The following is a 20,310-nucleotide window of genomic DNA, read 5'->3' as shown; positions in this document are numbered from 1 at the left end:
GCTGCGCCTCTTATGGCTGCATGGCAAAACCCAACCTCACTTCCTTTGGACAATTATCTTGCCAAGAAATGCACGCCAGCACTCTTTGGTCCAGGGTTTTTGTCAATACAGCCTATGCCTGAGAGCCCAGTGGTTCCAGCTTCCACTGTTGGATAAAAGTCTGCTTCCTTTCCTTCTTTACCTCCGGACAAGGAAAACAAACCGTTGATGCATGTGGCTTCAAAACTTCCCACTGACAGCATGTCAGATGCTACAATCCATTCTTGGCAGGGCATACTGTGTTGCCTGTGCTATAGGCACTGTGACTGTCGTATGCAATCACTCCTGGCTGAGGACTCAGGATTTACCCCTGATGTCCAGCCCAGATGTCTCCTTGGAATGGTTGAAGGTCTTAGTTTCACTTGTCCAGCAACCTGCTGAATCTGCATACAGGGGCCGTTCTTTAGACCCTTCCCCTCTTTCGTCCAATGTGGTGTGGGTCAAGTACTCTCTGGTAAGCATAGAGAGCAGAGTTTGCCTTACCCGTGTAGGGCTATAAGCTACCAAAGATGTGAAATTGCTGCCTTTGTTGCCTCCTCAGCAGCCTCTGGTCCAAAACCTCTTTAATTTTAATGGTGTCCATGTTTCTCTGGTTGAAGTGAGATTACCCCTGTTCATTGAGGATTGGCAACTGACCGCTTCTCATGCTTGCAGGTTCAGGATTACTGTCACGCTTTCTTTCGTCCATCAACCTCCCGACCTTGCTCCTTTTTGCCTGGTTTCCTTTCTGCACTCTCTCCTCTTGAAAAATGTAATCTGGTCAACAATTAGCAAAGAGTGCCATTCAGCTGATGCCTGCCTCAGAGAAGAGGAAGAGGTGATACTCTGTACTTTCTGGTGCCAAAGGTGGACAGCAGCCTATATGCCATTGTGGAACTGCGGCTTTTAAATTTTTATCTGAGAAGGACAATTTCAAGATGGTCACCTTTACCCACCTCCTCTAAGTCTTTGAGCTAGAGTACAGGCTGGAGGGACTGGACCTATCGGACGCTACTTCCATGTGCCGTTCCATCAGAAATACAAGAAGTACCTGAGATTTGTGATAGGGCAATGCCATTACTAGTTCAAGCCCAGCTTTACTTGGCATAGGGTTTCACCACATTGCTGGCTCAAGTGGTGCTTGTCTCTGAGGAGAGACGATTTAATGTCTACCCCAACATATCTGGAAGATTGGCTCTTCTCCCTGAACCTACAGTACCACCAGGTTTTGTTGGCCCAATCACTCCAGTTCTTCAGAGAAGCGGCGGACTCTTGCATGGGCAGAGCCTTTTCTCCCAAGCATAGAATGGCAAACATCTTGCAAATGGTAAACCTCTTTCTGTCTTCAGTGCCTGGGCCCACTTTCTGATTTTGTGCATCTTCTGTGCTTCACGCATCCTGTTGGTTGGTTGCTTGCACCCAATGGAGCAAACCAGGACTTTTTGCTATACAAGTCTCTACATAGATGGACCCCTGCAATTAAATGCTAGAACTACTTTCTGCATCTTTGAATCAGGAACTCTTTGTTTGAGTGACTACATAACAAAAAACCTTTATTCCTTCAAATGCACAATAAAAACCTATCCAATATAAACTATATTCTTTGATAAAACCTAACACAACATGATATTTGTGACCAGAGTAAACAACCTGGATTCACTGCTTTGAATAAGCATCCCCACCTTAACAAAACAAAATAAATCTGTGCCTATATTACTTCTTGGACATGAATTTCTCAATACACTAGTTTATATGCTCTTATCTCCACATCACACATGTTTCCAAGTTCAAGATTTAGGTGTCAAGGGCTTCTGCTTGCTTCAAGCCCACTTTTTTCTCAGCTTCAAAATGATTCAGCAGCTTCATGCTCTCAGATTCCAAGATCCTGCTTCTTCAAGGACCAATTTGAAAATGTTTCTCTGCTCATTTTATGCAACTTGGGATTCATCAGGTTAATAATCTGTGGTCCAAAAGTAGCACGATCATTAGTATTTTCCGGATTGAGATATTCTTGTCAAACATACCCACTATGTTTAATGAACACGTACCCCCTTCACATTGCTACAGAAGCCTTTGGTATGGACTTTCTCCAGCATCAAACAATTTAACAAGTACCTCAATCTGGAATACCTCGTGCACATTTTAATGTTCCTTCAATGACAAAGTTAATGTAAATTAGCAATTGCTGTGAACACGGTCATTGGTTAACTCTTCCTTCCCTACCACTCAACAATATTTTCACATTATTAATCCTTCATCCCCTGGACACTGACTTGGTTCTTGGTACCATTATTACTTTATACAACCATATAGAAATACTCCTATTTAGATCACATTCCTATGGTCACTATTTTTATAAGATTAACTAGCGTGCTTGTTCACTTATTACAACATTTTCACCCACCTCATACGAGACCCATGAAGGGTCAACTATTCTGAAATGCAGATAGATAATTCAACTCACCAATGTAGAGGTCTTCATGCACCATGTTCCTCATGACCGTAATGCAATGGCACGAAAACCAATGCTGCCATTTTGTTTATCAAGGTCTACAGGTTTTACATCATCCCATTCTTATGTCCTTTATTTTCAGTGTCACAACCGTGGAGACCCTTTTACAAAATATACCTTGCATCTAAACTTCATTAATGTTGTGTGAAGCATTTTTATCTACCACATATTTCGTTAAGGCCTGTAATAAGAGTACCAGTACTGAAAATTAGTTGCTGCTCATTTCTAAATATAATTATGGCTATGTCTTCTGGATTATTATGAATAACTTTCTGTAGTGCAGTCCATTGAAATGGAACCAATGGAGCTTGCCCGACCTAATTCCATATGCCTCCTCTGTTTATGAATCCTCATGTTTAGTTTGCCCCATGTACATATTTTTGCAAGGGCACAAAATGCATGAATAATGTGCAGTATTATAATTGGTGAATTGCGTCTGATGGAACTGTTTGTGCAAGCCAGTGTCAACCTCACTTGATCTTAGTGTATGGACAAGTTGCACATAGGCTACAAGGATGGTCCTGTATAACTTGTGCAGGGGCCATTTATTTGTGATTTAGATGGATTTCCAAAATTAGCCATGGTGGGAGAATTTTGGGAGGCCACCCTATTTATGGTTAACAGGGAAGACACTAAGAGGTTCAACAAAACCCATGCAAGATATGGTAGCTGAGCAGTCAAGGATTAGTCTCAAAAAAATTGAGCGAGTGATCTAGAGCTACCATGTGTCCACACAGAGCAACACCAGTAATTCAAGTTAGACAGAAAGTATATAAAATACAGAAATGTATGTAAAAATACAGAAGTGTATCCGGCCTTTAGTTGCACTATAATCCTATAAGAATCACAGGTCGGTATTGCGACATAAAACCATACATAACAAATATACACATTCACCAATAGGAGAATATAATTGCACATGATTTAAATACCAGTGCAATACAAGTGAGTAGTCGGATGCAAGGAAAAATCGGCAGAACTGTTCGGAGCCAACACAATAACAGCTTCCCTCAATCTTAATAAGTCCAACCCTAAAATCGTATGGGGCCTTTTATAGCTTCTTCAGGTAAATGTTTTTAGAAAGGTACACTGGGCTGTGGTGGTGATTTTAGAAAGTTTCCAAAGTTAGATAAGTGTTTTGAAAGATTCAGGTGAGTACTCAACTCAATCCGACACACCAGGCTAGGCCTAGGGAAGGATCCTTAACCCAGGTTCAACCACCAAAGGCTAGGTCAAAGTGAGTTAGGGTCAGGACTTTACACCCAATGTGACCCGATGGTGAACAGGTGGCCGGGGCAGAAGTAGTTGTTAACTTGCCCCTTAATTTGTTTCTTCCAGATACCCCTGCTACTCTTCCAGAATCCTTTGAGGACACAATCTTCTGTGCTTTGTTCGGGTGACAAACAACCAGAGGTGGCCGGTACAGAGGTCACTTTCCGGGTCAGGAGTCTGTCGCGTTGCACAGCAAACTGATCTAGTCGGCTTGTTGAAGACCCAAAACGAAGAAAGACAAGGACTTGGGTGCAGACCCCCTCAGGACACCTCACGGGATTGAAGGAGTGTTCCAATGAAGGTAACTGTAGTCGGGCGGGAACAGATGATCATACAGAGCCGAATACAGAAGCAGCCCAGGCACAGCTTCCCTTGAAGGGAGATTGCTGCAAATGCAGGAGTAGGCGACTTGCTGCATAAGCTGAAGATCTGCAAAGTTCCAAGGCCCTACTCTGAACGATGACTGCTGCAGCGAGGTAGCCCAGGAGAGAGCTGGTCAGCCCACCAGTTGGTCCAGGGACACTACCGGAGGCACAAATCCTCAATCAGAAGTTGAGACTGCTGTTCCCACTAGTCCAACAGTCAAAGCACAAACAAGGGACTTCTTGAGATCAGACAGAGGAGAGGGGCTTCACCGGGCCAAACACTGTAGTCAATGCTGGTCCGCTGCAGGAGGCATCCTCTGGTTGTCTGCTAGTCTTTGTAGAAGTCTTGGCTCCAGCGGTGCTCTGAAGAACAGTTGCAGTAGTCTCCTTTATCCCGGATTCAGGCTGGGAGCAAGCCCAAGCCACCAATGGTAAGGATCTGCACCACGCAAACAGCCAGGGGTTGCCCAATCCTGGGAAACCACTGGTCACCACGTCTACCTAGCAACAGACTTTCAGAAGCCAAAGATTGGGCATTGAGACTAAACATTCCAGGCCGCCTCCCTCCTCTAGCTCGCACACAAAAAAAAAACCTAAGCCTGCAAAAGCCACAGATTTCCGTGGGAAAGGGATTTCCATAAAGGGTATTTCCTGACCTGAGAAGCTAGGAAGGCCAAAGAACAATGGGGCCTAAGATCAAGTGAAAATTCTTGTGGCATGGCCATCGTAGGGTACTAGCCACCTTTAGTAGCCATTCACGGTAAATGCAAAAGTGCACAAACAAAATAATATTAAAACTGTAAAAATCACACTGCTACCACCAGCTTGTCTTAGATGCATTGTCAAAGTAACCAAAAAGCTGTTATATAAAAATATATAGGGATAGACAGTATCCTAACTGCACTTAGCTGTAAAGTGAAGTGTGCAATTGTAAAAATTCAAGCATTCATAAAGCGAGACGTAGTCTCTCAGTTCTGACCGTTTTATGGACTATTCCTAATCATCAACTTTATTCCGGGACATGCTCAATAATGTATACAATAAAAGGTATACAATAAATGTCATCACAATATATCATAAAAAGCCTTTGTTAAAAAATGATGACGGATAAAAAGGAGATATTTAAAACATGCTAAAAGTTCAAATCCAAACCAGTTGATAGACGGATAAAGCTTGATCTTCTTCACCAAGCTTTGGCAAAAAAAGTTGATATTGCGAACATGGCTTCATCATGAGTGGCCAGGTTACATATAGTAAGGACATTGTGAAGTCAGTTTGCCTCATATTTGTTTGTAATAGGAAAGAGCCACCTACATCCCAGGGTGGAATATTTTGGTCATTCCAGGAAAAAATGTGCAGTTGTTTCTTCAATTCTCTGGCAAAAGAAGCACTGCAGATCGCCTGTTGGTGACCAATTGTCACTAAAATCAGCTGTTGCAAACACATTCAGTTTGAATTTGAGATAATTTTAGCAGAAGTGGAGTTGATCGTGGCGGGACTCCCTCTCTCCTGCGCACCTCCTCTTTTCTTGTTGCCGTATTGGGCCAGCAGCCTGGATCCTGGTTTGTTAAGGAACCAACTCCGGGATTCCCAAAAATGTAAGAATTGTGGGGATGACAAACTCTGAATCAGTTGGGCGCTGGTAGGGTATGGTGGCCCAATGGTCGCTTGTTGAGCGATTAGATCAATTATATGGTCCAGTTAGGTCATAGTCATTAGTTTTTTATTTTTGGTTAGTTGGCACCAAAGAAAACATCATTGTAGAAATGAATGACAAGTTTTTGACATGGTAACTCGCTACACAGCCGACGCGCGTTTCAACCAATGTCTTTTTCAAGGTCAATTGAGTTGAGGGGTGGACTTCAATTGCTGTAAGCTGGTCCTCCCAGATAAGGGCACCAGATAGCCGATCGTTGGCCGGGTCCGGCGAATTCGTTGCATGCGAGCGTTCTCGGGAATCCGTGTGCAATTGAAGTCCACCCCTCAACTCAATTGGCCTTGAAAAAGACATTGGTTGAAACGCGCGTCGGCTGTGTAGCGAGTTACCATGTCAAAAACTTGTCATTCATTTCTACAATGTTTTCTTTGGTGCCAACTAACCAAAAATAAACTAACTAATGACTATGACCTGACTGGACCATATAATTGATCTAATCACTCAACAAGCGACCATTGGGCCACCATACCCTACCAGCGCCCAACTGATCCAGAGTTTGTCATCCCCACAATTCTTGAATTTGAGATAACTCTATTGTTAACCAGATAGATTTTGTTTACATATCGTTCTGCAGCTAGGTAGCCTAGAAAACTAGATTTGCGTATGGTTCCTGACAACTGGTTTTCTAATTTCAAAACATTGTTTCTCCAGCATGGGGTCTGGCATGGATTCACATGCTCATGAATATTCTCTGTCGTCAGGCTGGGAATCCTCTGTAAAAGAAAAAAACATTTCAGTTTTGTTTCTAAACTGCCTTTCTCCTATAAATCAATCACTGAGTTCTGGGTCATACTGCTCCCAGCCAATGACTGGCCTCTACCCAAGCCCCGCCTATGGCAGCCATCTCCAGATTTTTACAGCACGTTCAAGTGTTGCGTGTCCTTGCGTTTTGCTCTTCGAGCTTCTGTGTTTTTTCACTTTTGTGATAGGAAAATTCTATCCCGTGTGCTCAATCGCTTGTTCTTCCTTTTAACGTGGACCCGTTTTTCAGCATCTTTCATCGCCCCTCAAGGGCAGAAATTGTTGAGTGTTCTTCTTGGAAGCTTCCATAAGTTCTTCAGGCCTACACCGCACCGGATCATGTCGGTGGAGAAGGACGCAGCTTCCCTCTTGCTGTGTACCAGCTGCGGTTTGCGGAATGTTTATTCGGATGACAAGCATTCCCAGTGCCTGTATTGTCTACACCCGGCACATAAAGTAGATTATGAGATCTACCGTGGCTTCACCAAGCGCACGATTAAGGAACGACACGTTCGGTTGGTGGCGTGGCTCCAGGCCAGGGCCACTACCACTGGTGATTCGCAGGGGCATGCCTCTTCCGGATCCAGCCAACCTGAGCGGGCTTCTAAGTCTTTTGAGAGTGCTCCATCCGTGGGGGCCCAACACAAGGCCAAGCACCGCCAGTCCGCTTCCGTCGGGGGCGCCGCTCCAGCGGGTCTCGCTACGGTCAGGGCGCATTCATGGTCTCTATCTGCTTCGATCTCCAGCCACCACTCCAGCTCTTCGTCCAAGAGGAAGTCAGCTACCCCAGGGAAGCTGCGGGGAAAGGTTAAGGTGTCCGAACCGCCCGTGAAGGAGAAGACCAAGCAGGACAAGGTGTCTGAGCTGACCGTGAAGGAGAAGGCCAAGATGGCCGACCTGCCTGTGAAGGCCAGGTGGTCCAGGCCAAATCATCATCATCATCATCATCCTCGATCGAGACGGTGGTGGCTTCCCTTTCAAAGGCAAAAGGGGCTGACCCCATCCAGGGTGCCCCAGCAGCAGCCAGAGTGTTTTTGTTCAAGCCGATAGTAAAGACCCCCGAGACGAGGATGCCGGACCTCAGTCCGAGACTGACCCCTCCGGACCCGAAGAAAGGGGGGGGCAGAAGAACTCCAGGGCACGGAGATTTCTTCATCGGACGAAGAGGAGATACGTTCCGTCCACACCATCCACGGTGGTGATGATGATGGGAACGTCGAGGAGATGCCCGCCGGAGGTGGCGGTGGTGACGTTGATACCATCGATGGGGACGACATGGGCGCTGGGCCCAGTGACCCTGTTCCCCAGGTGCCCTATTTATCATAGGACATCCTCTCGACTCTCCACACGCTGGTGTCAGAGATTCAGAGGAGGTTGCCAACGACCCCACCAGCAACTGGGGCAGCCACCGGCAAAGAAGAGGCGGAGACACTCTATACCAGGCTTGTCCAACCTTTCTGAATGAGGGGCCGAAGCATTAACTTTTTGTCAGCCGGCGAGCCAAAAGGCAACAACCTCACCCAAAGCTGTATATTAAAAAGCGATGGTGTGTGACCTTTGACACAAGAGCATCACAGGCAGTGATAGCCATGCAGTTCCAAAGATAGCTTTTGGTGTCCGGGGCAGTGATCAAAGGTTAGTTTCTTGTGATTTCTACCAGTGTGTATGTGTTGATATTTTGCTGAAAAAGTGGGGGCAACCGAGCGTAGCGAGGGAGCTATAAGGATCTAGGGATGGTTTGGGGGGTCCCACCCACCCCCCCCCCTAAGATTTATTTTCCAAATATGGGGCTGGAATGGTGCATTTTAGAGCAGGAAAAGTGACCAAAAAGCCATAAGTTTACAATCAGTTATAAAGGGGAACATGTACATTCCATGTCACCAACAGCAGACGAGAACATTTTAGAACACAACACATTTTAATGATAACTGTGTCCACAGTGTAAGACAGCACTGTCACTGATGTAACACATTGGCATGCTGGTTGTGCCCAAAATATGCCTCTGTAACATGTCTATGCTGGCTGTTCCCAATTTAGGCCAGCATTGTCCTGTACAAAGCATGATTGATGCTGCCTGAGCATGTGCAGTGTGCCCAATACATATGCCAGCTTACCTCTGTAATACACATTAATTACTTCTGTGTTAATGGTGACGCCACTGCTGCCACGACCCGGTTAATGCATTTATTTCTGCAATGTTGGTTGGGTACCTGTATCTGACCAAAATTGCAGAAATAAATTAATCGGTTCGGTCTCCCCACAGGGACCTGGGCTGAACAGAATTGCTGAAGCCTGCCCTTCGTGGCACACTGGGCCTGTAGTGCTGGTGAAAGGGCAAAAAGGTCTGAAGGTAAAACCTGGCAGAGGCAACTGTGGATCCTCCACATTTCCCAACTCTAGAAGATGTGGGCAGCACCCGGTAACGCAAGAGTCCACACGACTGGCCTACGGCCACATGCCCTGTAAGAGGTACGGCCAGCCTCTGCTTACCCGACAGCATTTAGGGCCAGCGTCCCCATGTCCAGTCTCCACGTGGCCAGGAAAGGGCATGGGTAAGTTTGCAGCAGACCATGTTCGTAATGTTCCCTCTTGGGGTCTTTACCTGCAGTCAGACTTTCAGTTGGCCAAACCACAACAGGCCATCTCCTTCCTCTACCCATGTAACGCGGAGTGGCAAACCGGGCATAGTGTGTGGTTCACGATGGCTCCTCGCAGCCGACACAGAGTCAGGCATAAGACACGGGCCTGACAAACATTACCAAAATAAATAAATAAAACAGGCGGTGGCTGAGGCCTGTAACTGCCTCTGGTGCCCCCTTGCGGGAGTCACCAGAGGCAGTAACAGTCCTCCCTTCGTCCCGCTCCTCTGCCACAACCCGATTAATTCATTTCTGCAATGTTGGTCGGGTACCATACCCGACCAACATTGCAGAAATAAATAAATTAATCGGGTCCACGGACCCGACAAACATTGCCCAAATAAATAAATAAATCGGGCCATGGCTGACGCCTGTAACTGCCTCTGGTGCCCCCTTGCAGGGGTCACTAGAGGCAGTAACAGTCCTCCCCATGTCCCGCTCCTCTGCCACGGGGCGGTTTATTTATTTATTTCTGCAATGTTGGTCGAGTACCGTACTCGACCAACATTGCAGAAATAAATAAATGTATAGGGTCCACAGACTCTCTTGAGCCCCGCGGGCCACATCAAATGGCTTGGAGGGCCGCATTGTGGCCCGCGGGCCGTATGTTGGACAACCTTGCTCTATACCTTCATTTCAACTGTCACTGCCTCTGGGAACAGACACGGTGACGACGGATACAGACGATGACATAGGACTGGGAAACCCTGCATCACTGGTGCCGAGAGCCTCTCCACCGGACGAGGTAGGATCTTTTTATTCCATGATTGCCCGGCCGTCGGAGCTCTTCCAGCTCACCCCAGAGGAGAAGGAGGGCTTCCTGTACCAACATCGGGAGGCAAAGAGGAAGACTATCCTGTCGGTACTGCTCCTGGACGATGTCTGGAAATAGGGGCTGGTGCTGCTGAAGAATCCTGCTTCAGCGAAGATTGTCCGGCTTGAGAAAAAGTACTGGGTGCCGGAGTCTGCGCCCAAGTGTCTTTGCTCTCAACCGTCGCCGGACTCAGTGGCCGCCAGGAAGAAGTAGTCGAGTTCATCGTCCTCTTCATCCGTACCCCCAGAAAATGTGGGGAAGAAATTGGATTCCGTGGGTAGAAAGGTAATCTACTCGTCGGCGAAGATGGTGAAAGCGGCCAATGCCTTGGCGATCATGGTCAGATACGACCAGGAGATTTGGTTCAAGATGGCTCCACTCCTGGATTTCCTCCCAGATGACAAATGGGTTGAGGCTTTGGAGATCCTCCAGGAAGGCGAGGTGGCGTCGGACCACACCATCACAGTGGCACTGGACATTGCGGACACAGGTTTCCTCCAGATGGGCCACAGGGTTTGCCTTTGCCATCGTGGCTCAAGGCCACCAACTTCAGGCAGAAGGTCCAGACGCCCTTGTCCTGGACATGCCGTTCGACAGAGACAACCTGTTTGCAAAGACCATCGATGAATCCCTCCAGGCCATCAAGGCCGGCACGGAGATGGCCCGTGCCTTGGGCACCCTGCAACAACACAGGCTGTCGTTTCGTTCCTCAGAAAGTCTAGCAAGTCTTTGAAGGGTTTCGGTAGGGGCTCACCCTCTTACCACCAACCCTCCTGCTCCTCGACCCTGGAAGCCAACAGTGGTCGCTCCAAGGCCTTCATAGGTGGCCGTCATCATCGTCAAGGCTCCCAAGGTGGGGCACCGACCGCCAAGCAGGACTGAACTGGTCAAGACGTCAGGCCCCCAATGCTGCACACCGGTGGGAGGCCGGTTGGTGAACTTTGTTAGCGTGTGGGAGACCATCTCGACCGAGCTATGAGTGCTGGGCACTCTCGCCCACGTACACACCTTAGAGTTTCAACAAAAGTGTCCTCGGATACCACTGGTGGCCCAACAGAAACACATCCCTCAGTTACTGCTGGGGGTTCGGGCCATGTTAAGGAAAGGGGCGATAGAGCTGGTTCCAAAGAAACTCCAGGGCTCTGGAGTTTACTCAGTATACTTTCTCGTAAGAAAGAAGACTTGGGGGATGGAGGCCCATTCTCGATCTACGACGACTCAACAAGTACATAAAGTCCCAGAAGTTCAGGATGGTCACGCTGCAGCACGTCATTGTATCTAGAGGACGCATACTTCCATGTCCTGAAACACAAAGGCCACCGCAAGTATCTGCGCTATGTCGTTTAGGGGAGGCATTACCAGTTTAAGGCTCTTCCTTTTGGGGTGAAGTCAGCGCCCATAATCTTCACCAAGCGCCTAGCTCCGGCGGCAGCCCATCTACGACTGCAAGAGATCCATGTGTACACTTACCTGGACGACTGGCTCATCCGGACCAGATCAAGGGACATCGCCGTCGACCACACAGCGAAGACCGTCCGCCTGCTGACGGAACTGGGGTTCTCGCTGAATTAAGCAAAGTCCTGCTTAACTCCATCTCGGGACACGCTGTTCCTGGGATCCAGACTCCATAGGTGTCCTGCCTAGCGTAACCGTCGGAGGAGAGGATTTTGGCCATCCTAGGCAAAGTGCAACTGCTGTCGGCACTGAGGGTCACCACGGAGAGGACCATCAAGTCTCTACTCGGCATGATGTCGTCATGCATGTACCTGATTCGGCTCCGCTGGTTGTGGATGCGCCCTCTACAGTAGTTCCTCGACGCCAGTTGGGTCCAGGTGTCCGGAGGCTTCCAGGACAGGATCGCGCTTGACGAGGAGTTCCGTCAAGCGTAAGGTGGTGAGGTGTGCGCTCCTATATCACGGATTTCCAGAGACCCCCATACCAGTAGGCGGTCACGACGGAAGATTCCCTGGAAGGATGGGGAGCCCACACCGGACGTCTTCACGCCAGAGGCCTGTGGCTACCAGAGGAGAAGATGCTACACATCAACAGCCTGGAACTACGGGCTGTGTTTTGGGCCCTCAAGTCATTTCTGCCGTCCTTCAAGGGCAAGGTTGTGAGGGTCTTCACGGCCAATACCACCACAATGTTTTACATCCGGAAACAGGGGGCACCAGATCCCCAGCACTCTCCAAAGAGGCGCAGGACTTATGGCACTGGGCTGTCGCCCAGGGGATGGTCCTCATTCCGTTTCACCTGGCAGGAGTAAAGAACACTGCTGCCGACTCTCTCAGCAGGGAGCTACGATCTTACCACGAGTGGGAGCTTGGGCAGGACCAAGTGGACAACCTTTTCCTCAGGTGGGGCAGTCCCCAGATTGATCCGTTTGTGACGGCGACGAACACCAAGTGCCTGAGGTTCGCCAGCAGATTCCTCCAGCCAGGGAGCATGGGGGACGCATTCTTATTCCCTTGGCAAGGCCTGTTTCTGTATGCGTTCCCTCCTTTGCCATTATTGTTACTTCTGCGAGTCCTCAATCAACTCGGACGGTACTGATGCAGGATGATCCTCGTCGCACCAGCGTGGCCGGGACAGATCTGGTACCTGGACCAACTCAGCATGTCAGCGTCCCCTCCAGTGAAGCTGTCAGTGGTCGCGGATCATCTCGCCAGGGAAGGAGGTGCAATTCTGCCTCACAACCCAGGGTCGCTGAACCTGAAGGCCTGGCTCCTGCAGCATTAGAGTTTGGGGTCTACGATCTTCCGGTGGACTGCAAGGAGGTACTCACCAAGGCGTCCTATATTTTGAAGTGCTACGGACACAAATGGAAGCGCTTTGCGACTTGGTGCCAGTCGTAGAAGACCAACCCTCTGAGGGTCACGGCCCCTCAAGTACTAACGTATTTACTGTAATTGGCTAAATCGGGAATGGGTCACGCCTCCATTGAGGTAAATCTGACAGCTATCTCCCGCTACACCAGATCTCCGGGATGGTCTTCACTGTGGTCGCACCTTCTAGTTAAGGAGTTCATCAAGGGACTGTTCCGCACGTTCCCGCTGGTAAAGGCATGGGAACTCAATTTGGTGCTGAATACCCTCATGGGGGCTCCAGTCGAACCTATGCATTCAGCTCCGCTCATGTTTCTGTCGTGGAAGATAGCGTTCCTCGTGGCCCTCACCTCTGCAAGACGAGTAGGGGAGATCCAGGCCCTGTCAAGCAAGCAGCCGTACTTGACTTTTCACGAGACGAGGGTGTGCTGCAGACGCACCCCTTCTTCATGCCCAAGGTTCTGTTGGAATTTCATCTCAACAAGCCCTTGGTGTTACCTGTGTTTTTTCCGACGCATTTGTCGCCGGCTGAAAGGACTTTGCACTCGCTGGATGTGGCTAGACCGCTAAAGTTTTATGTGGCCCGCACAAAGGGTTTCTGAAAATCTTCTCCGCTTTTTGTGAACTTTGGTCCTGTTAACCATGGGAAGGCCCTGTCCAAGGCTTCCATTTCCAGTTGGCTCTCTGGCTGTATCACTCACTGTCACCGGTTGGCAAACCGACCGCTGCCTGGCCGTCCGAGAGCCCATTCTACCCGAGAGATCGCTGCTACAACAGCATTCCTGTCTGGTGTACCCCTGCTGGACATTTGCAGGGCTGCTACGTGGACGTCGATGCACACCTTCACGAAAATCTACTGCGTCGACAGGGATTCCAGGGAGGAGTCCAGAGTCGGCCAAGCAGTGCTGCGCAACCTGTTCACTTGAAGGTGAGCCTGGTGAGGAGGTAAGAGATTGCTTCTCTTGAGCCTTGCCACCTCCCATGGTTGTGCATGTATGTACTGCTATGTATTCTTTGTTCATGAGCATGTGAATCCATGCCAGACCCCATCCTGGAGAATGAGCAAGTTACTTACCTGTGACTGCTGTTCTCCAGCATGGGTCTGGCATGGATTCACATGCGAACCCTCCCGCCTGCCCCTCTGTGGCTCTTCTCTTGATCCTACTATCACTTTACGTGCTACCAAATCTGAAGATGGCTGCCAGAGGAGGGGCTTAGGTAGAGGGCAGTCATTGGCTGGGGGCAGTATGAGACAGAGCTCAGTGATTGGTTTATAGGAGAAAGACAGTTTAGAAACGAAACTGAAACTGTTTTTTCTTTTACCAAGGATTCCCAGCCTGCCGATGGGGAATATTCATGAGCATGTGAATCCATGCCAGACTCATGCTGGAGAACAGTTACAGGTAAGTAACTTGTTCCTTACTTTTTACTTCGGAAACAAGTCCAGGAGTAACTTTAACATCACAGCTTAGTAAACTAGTTAAGCCTAGGTTATCCAACAAAGTTTTGATGTGGTTAAAGCATTTCCAAGATTTTCCCCCCACAGAGTTAATGACATTTCACCCCATGTCTTTGTACCGTGACAGATGGTTAGATTCATGTATGTCGAGCCAGTAAAGGGGTTTACAAAGAGCGTCAAAAGCGATTGATTTAATCCCCACTTCCATGAAAGTGGAGATTGTGGGGGTGCTGGTTGCCAGTCCCAAGGCCTGTTTATCAAATGTATTTCCAGTTACACTTAAGGACTACACATTTTCCGTTCCCCACAGTTCACCCCCATATAGAGCAACAGGTAGGGCTTCGGCTTTATAAGTGTCTAGAACACAAAGGGGTAAGTGGAAAACTTGATTGTGATTTACGGTGCCCAATGCGCCCATGTGTAGTTTTAAAATCATTGCACTTTTTCACACTGGGAAACCCCATTTCGTATCATTGTGAAGTCCGATTGCAAGGTAGTCAAAGGAATCTACCTCTGAGCAGTTCAACTTCAAGTTTAATTTTGGCTTTAATCCTGCAAGAGGGATGATCAGCAGTAGTTAGTGTTTTTTATGGTTGACAGTTAATTTCTTATCTCTTCAGAAATCAAGAACAATCTCCAATTGTTTTAGCAGTCCCATTCTGATTTTGGAGGCCAGCACAGCGTCCTCGGCATATATGACTATGCCGATTTTATGATGTACGGTCCTGGGACTATCTGTTTCTGCAATAGAAATAAGCAGGGCAAACGCATTGATCCAGATTAAAGAGTAATGGGGAAAGAACAAAACCATGGCAGAAGCCGCTGGAGACAGGGAATCTGTTATTGCTTGCACTTTCTTGCCCATATCTAATGGCGGGTAAGTTATTTTCAGAGTCTCATTATTGGCTGAAGAATGTCAGTGGGAATTTAAGGGTTGATTAATGTATCCCAAAGGAAATTTTGATCCACAGTCGAATGCTTTTTGCAAATCGACAAATAGTTTCTCTTTTCTGACCATCAGTTGGTCCGAAGTAAGCAAAGGCAAATAGCCTGACCAGCGATGCTCTTTCCCGACCAAAAGCCTGCTTGGATTTCACAGATTAAATTTGAGTCGGTCACCCATTTTTCCAATTGACTCTGGAATATTTTACCTTAGACCTTTGAAAGGCTAATCAAGCAGGCTGATTGGTCTGTAATTCTTGTGAGATTTACAGTCGCCTTTTTAAAAAATGGGGACTATTTCAGCTGACTTCCAACTGGCAGGAACGAAATGTGTGTAATACAATTTGTTAAAGAGCCAGCACAATAATGGGATACAAAATTGTGGATCTGCCTTGAAAAGGTCAATTGAGATGTATTCGAGCCCAGAGCCTTTCCTGTTTTTTGGAAGTTTAGGGCATTTTCAAACTATCGTTCCGTTATCGCTATTGGTACAAATGCAGGAATATGATTAGTACAATTGGCCATTGAGGGAGAATACAGGTTGCTAAAATGTTCGAGCCATGCCTTCATGCCTTCTGAGAAATTACAGATTCGGTTTCATGATTTGTGGTAGGGTTATTAGGAGGATATTAGCCAAAAACCTGGTTGGTCTTTGTCCGATGAGGGTTGTTTTCTAGCTCTCTAGCATGGGGTCTGGCATGGATTCACATGCTCATGAATATTCCCCGTCGTCAGGCTGGGAATCCTCGGTAAAGAAAAAATCAGTATCAGTTTCGTTTCTGATCTGTCTTTCTTAGTAGTAACCAATCGCTGGTCTCTGGGTCATAATGTCCCCAGCCAATGACTGCCCTTTCCCTAAGCCCCGCCCCTGGCAACCATCCTCAGATTTTTACTGCATGTTCAAGTGTTGGGAGTCCTCGTGCTATAGCTCTCGAGCTTTTTACTGCGTTTTATTTCTCATTTTTCGGTTTAATCGAGCCTCAAGCTCCACTGTTTCTACTTCCGATCAACGGGGACCCGTGTCGGATTTATCTACGCCCCTGAAGGGTGAAGTTTTCGTTGAGTTACGCTTCTTGGAGGATTCCAGAAGTTTCTGAGGCCTACCTCGCGGACAAGAAGACCATTGCCCAGGAGAAAGGAAGCTCAACTCCCGGCAAACTGTTCAGGATCTGCCCTGGATGCAACCTACAAAATGTGTTCAAGGAGGACGAGCATTCAAAATGCCTTTACTGCCTCCACGAGGACAAAATGCACGTGGAGAAGGACTGTGCGTTTTGCATGAACATGTCGGATCGGACTATGAGGGATCGTCGGACTAGTCTCTCCAACTGGCTGGAAGGCAAGAGTCCAGCAGGTGAGAAGAAGAAGAAGTCCGAGCAGTCTTCTAAGTCCTGTGAGGGCGCCCGGGCGACGGTGACCCAACAGAAGGCAAAGCACCACAAGTCTGCGGGCACCGGGAGCGCCGAACTGTCGGGCTCCTCGGCTGCCAGGCAGGGTGCACCTTCACCGACGCCATCAACCACGAGCCAACGCTCTGGCTCAGGGAAGAGAAAATCCGAGAACCCGGCTCAGCTTCTGGAGAGGCCCTGGTCGATCTCGAAGGAACCGGCCGAAGGGGAGCGAGGTGGTGATCCTCCCCCTAAGGTGAAGGCCTCAAGCGCGCCCAAGGTGGTGAAGGCCTTGATTCACCCGGCTAAGGTCTCTATCGAGGGAGTCGCTGCGGCCCTGGCGAAGCCTGTGGAGGCGACCTCAGGGCCCAGAGTTTCCCTGCCTCCGCGGAGGGAATCCTCTTTTAAGCCCATCGAGAAGACCCCTGTGAAAACCCCGGTGGAAAAAGAGGGGGGGCGGTGGCCATTACAGACATGGACACAACCTCTGAGGAGGAGCTGACCGAGAATTTGGAAGAGGCCCGGCCCCACAGGGGGAATCCCGACAAGGGGGACGACGAGAGCGAGGGTGGCAACGACGAGGTTCCCGTGGATGAGGAACAACCGTTTTGCCAGTCACGCTCGTCGCAGCCCGAGCCACAGGACAACTCGGCGGCCATTTTGATGGCAATCCAAGCCTTATGCACGGAGATAAGGACGAGACTGCCCCTACCCCCGACGGACGACCCGGCTGAACTGGGTCTGTCGGGGAAGCCCTCCAAACAAGAGGAGGAGAATTCATCCAGCGCCCCTTCAGCCCCCACGGCCACGACGGGGATGGATGACGATGGCAGTGACGACCGGACTGACCTTCCGTCTCCGATTCCTCGGGCGTCCCCGCCCGACGAGATTGGCTCCTTCCACGCCATGATTGCCAGGGCATCCGAGATTTTTCAGCTCTGCCCCGAAGAGGAGAAGGAAGGCTTCCTCTACCAGTGGCGCAAGGCCAAAAGGAAGACTGTCCTCACGGTGCCGTTGCTGGATGACATCTGGGACGAGGGACTTGCCCTCCTCAAGAACCCGTCCACGACACCTGCCAAGCGGGACCGGTACGAGAAGAAGTACCGGGTCCCCGACGCCGCCCCGTTGTGTCTTAGGGCACAGCCAACCCCAGATTCGGTCGTCTCAGCAGCGGCCAAGAAGAAAGCGGGGGGGGGCGTCGGCTTCATCTTCAACTTCCCCACCGGACGGCGATGGAAAGAAGCTGGACGGCATGGGACGACGAGTCATCTCATCGGCGACGACGATTAAGGCAGACCACGCCCTAGCGATTGTGGCCCGCCACGACAGGGAATTGTGGTACAAGATCGCCCCCCCCCTGTTGGACTTCAAGGTGGCAGAGGCCCTGGCGCTCCTACAGGAGGGTGAGGTGGCGTCGGACCACGCCATAACTGTGGCCACGGACATTGCCAACACCGGTTTCCGCCAGTTGGGCAACAGCGTTTGCCTTCGACAGCGGGGGTGGCTCAGGCGACGGATTTCCGCCAAGACGTGCACGCCAAGTTTTTGGACACGCCCTTCGACGGGAACAATCTGTTTGGAAAGACAGTGGATGAGTTGCTGCAGGCCATCAAGACGGACACAGAGACGGCTCGGGCCTTGGGAGTTCTGCAGCAACGGCAGCCACCCTTCGGAACTCAGAGACAAGCAAGGTCCTCCAAAGGATTCTGCGGCGGCATCTCGACCTACCGTCAGGCGGCCCGTTCCTCATCGCAAGAAGCCTACAGAGGACGAAGCAAGTCAGGTGGATCTCGCTGATGTCGCCAGGGAAGCCAAGGAGGCAAGACCGCTTCCAAGCAAAACTGAACCGGCTGTGGCGTTGGGCCCCCACCGAAGCACCCCGGTGGGAGGCCGGCTGGCAAAGTTCGTCAGCGTGTGGAAGTCCATCTCCACTGACCGTTGGGTGCTGGATGCCCTGGCCCACGGGCACACTCTGGAATTCCTAAAGAAGTGCCCCCAAATTCCTCCAGTGGCCAGGAAGGAAAACCCCCTGTGGGGCCGGGCCTCAACTGCTGTTAAAGGTAAGGGCGATGCTCAAGAAAGGAGCCATCCAGCTTGTTCCAAAGAGGCTCCGGGGCTCCGGAGTATACTCAAGATACTTCCTCGTCAGGAAGAAGACAGGAGGTTGGCGTCCCATCTTGGACTTGCGTCGGCTAAACAAATAAATCAAGGCACAGAAGTTCCGGATGGCCACCCTCCAGCACGTGCTGGGCCAGCTGGAGGAAACCGGCTTCCTGTCGTTGTTGGATTTGGAGGATGTGTACTTTCACATCCCCATCCTAAAAGGACACAGAAAGTTTCTCAGGTTCGTAGTCCAAGTCGGCACTACCAGTTCAAGGCCCTCCAGTTCGGATTGAAGTCGGCGCCCAAGGTGTTCACCAAGTGCCTAGCACCAGTGGCGGCACAGCTGCGCCTGCAGGGGATCCACGTCTACCTCTACCTGGACGACTGGCTCATCCGAGCAGGGAAAAGGGAACTCGCCGTCGAGCACACAGCGAAGACCGTCCGGCTTCTCACGGACATGGGATTCTCCATCAACTTCCCCAAATTCCACCTGGCTCCGTCGCAGATTGCGCTGTTTCTGGGAGCCAAGCTCGATACAGTGGCGCGCTTGGCCTCGCCGTCGGAGGAAAGCATGCAGGCCATCCTGGGCAAGGTACAGCGTCTACTGGCCACGGACGTGGCCAGGGTGAGGTCCATCAAGTCCCTGCTCTGGATGATGTCCTCTTGCATCTATCTGGTGCGCCTGTGCAGGCTTCAGATGCGCCCTCTGCAGGAGTTCCTCGACGCCCGTTGGACGCAAGCGACGGGCAGCTTCGAGGACAAGATCTCGCTCAACGAAATATTCCACCAAGCAATTCGATGGTGGGCCACCCGCGCGCATCTCGCGGCGGGCACAGCCTTTCCGACCCCAGCATACCAGGCGACGGTGACGACGGATGCCTCCCTGGCGGGGTGGGGAGCGCACACCGGAGATCTTCACGCGAGGGGCCTGTGGCTCCTGGAGGAGAGGCCGCTCCACATCAACATACTGGAGCTCCGAGCGGTGTTCTGGGCCCTCAAGTCATTCCTCCCGTCCCTCGAGGGCAAAGTGGTGAGGATCTTCACCGACAACACCAACACGATGTTCTACATCCGGAAGCAGGGAGGAACCAGATCGCCAGCCCTGTCCAAGGAAGCCCAGGATCTGTGGCACTGGGCCGTTGCCCAGGGGATGTTTCTGGTACCTTTTCATCTAGCAGGGATAAAAAACACCATCGCCGACTCACTCAGCAGGGAGCTGCGCTCGTGCCACGAGTGGGAACTACGTCAGGATCAGGTGGATCAACTCTTCCGGCGATGGGGGCAAACCCCAAATCAACCTGTTCGCGATGGCAACGAACTCCAAGTGCCAGAGATTCGCCAGCAGGTTCCCCCAGCCGAGGAGCATGGGCGATGCTTTCTCGTTCCCCTTGGACGGCCTGTTCCTGTATGCGTTCCCTCCGTTGCCGCTGCCGCTCAGGCTCATCAACCAACTCAAGAGGTCCCGGTGCAGGATGATCCTCGTCGCACCAAGGTGGCCGAGACAGATATGGTTCC

General features: G+C 50.2%; 1 protein-coding gene across 1 annotated transcript in view; it reads left to right on the top strand.

Annotated features, from left to right (window-relative positions):
• Positions 1-20,310, top strand: part of BRD7 (bromodomain containing 7) — a 718,458-nt gene that overhangs the window by 630,693 nt on the left and 67,455 nt on the right. The gene's annotated exons all lie outside the window — the stretch shown is intronic.

The sequence above is a fragment of the Ambystoma mexicanum genome, chromosome 1p (genome assembly GCF_040938575.1).
Source record: "Ambystoma mexicanum isolate Mex_15411 chromosome 1p, UKY_AmexF1_1, whole genome shotgun sequence".
In the NCBI taxonomy this organism is placed as follows: domain Eukaryota; kingdom Metazoa; phylum Chordata; class Amphibia; order Caudata; family Ambystomatidae; genus Ambystoma; species Ambystoma mexicanum.
The sequence above is the reverse complement of the archived record's forward strand: the minus strand, read 5'-3'. Positions and strand labels throughout refer to the sequence as shown.